This window comes from Bacillus rossius, chromosome 2, assembly GCF_032445375.1.
Source record: "Bacillus rossius redtenbacheri isolate Brsri chromosome 2, Brsri_v3, whole genome shotgun sequence".
Taxonomy (NCBI): Eukaryota; Metazoa; Arthropoda; class Insecta; order Phasmatodea; family Bacillidae; genus Bacillus; species Bacillus rossius.
The window spans coordinates 131,699,578-131,701,007 of NC_086331.1; positions in this window are offsets into that span (position 1 = coordinate 131,699,578).

Below are 1,430 nucleotides of genomic sequence, written 5' to 3' on the forward strand. Positions count from 1 at the left end.
TATTGTCACCTTTAGCGGCCTGGGGGGTTCCGGGCTTACAGAGGCCGCCGCGTGGAGTGGCGTGAATAAGCGTCGCTGTTCTGGGTGTTTCGGGCGTCGGCTCGGCCCGGGATGACACGACACGTCACAGCCACTCTCGTCCCTTCGAGAAGGGCGCCACGGGTATATAAGCGACGACGCTGGCTTCCGCGGTAGTTCGAAGAGTTCCGCGAGTGAAGGGAAGTGCGACATCGGTGAAGAGGGTGAGAGACTCCCCTGAGAGTGGCGCGACGTGGAGTGACGGGACCGTGAGAGTGCGACTGAATGGCGCGAGACTGAGTGTGTGGACAGGCGCGAGGTGAGGGGCGAATCACTGTCGAGCCTAGTTCCAATGAGAAGTGCAAACTGCGAATAAACATTTTTAAATGCAAGTGATTGGTGACCAGACATTTTTAAATACAATTATTTATTACTAATGTAAATATTAGTAATTAATAAAACTTAATTGACTTTCCCTTATAAACCCAGTTCCCACACATTATACTTGTAACAATATGAATAATAGGAATAAAGCATCTACAAATCTAAAAACTGGTGCTATAAATCTTGCATGTCTAACAAATCACTGAAAATCTAACTATTATTTTAATTATATTATTTCACCAATTCACGATTCGTATCGTTGTCCCTGGCAATGAATTTAAGTATTTTCAGTATATTTTTAACGCTTAGCAGCCTAATTATAATCTTTTATTAAGCAAAAATCAATTCAAGGCTTTAAATATTTTTTCCAGATACATCTAACGAACAATTAATTATTATTCTCTGTATTGTCAAAGTACTGATGTGTTTTCATTTTTTTTTTTTTTCAATATTTACTATGAATGGGACGAACGTATAGGTCATTTCACAAACATTTCACATATCACAGTTTGAAATGTTGCAAACTGTGTTATTTAATCAAACAATTTTGAAGTTTAGTCGAAGTGATATTTTCTTTTAATATTAAAGATTTACAAGTTTAATAATTACAAAAGCTTATTTTAAATAATCATTTTTTTCAGTTTTATTAACTCATTATACAAACTATGAGTTCTGTTAAGATTACTTCTTTGGTATTAAAATTACAATTTTCTAAAAGAAAACAAATTTAAATATTAAATTAATTTTTATAATAAAGGTGTTCAATCCAAAATATTAAAAAAATGTATGAAAACCTTTAGACGTCTGCATCTAGTAAAATATAACATTTTATACACTAATTGTTTATTTGCAAATGTCACTACGGATATTACATGTGCAGTACAAATTATTGAATTTAATTTAGAAAAAATATTTTAACATAAATAACAAAAAAATATAAATAATATAAATATAAATAATATATAAATAAATAATATAAATATATAAATAATATATAATTATTTGTGAAAACATAAGTATGTACAGAA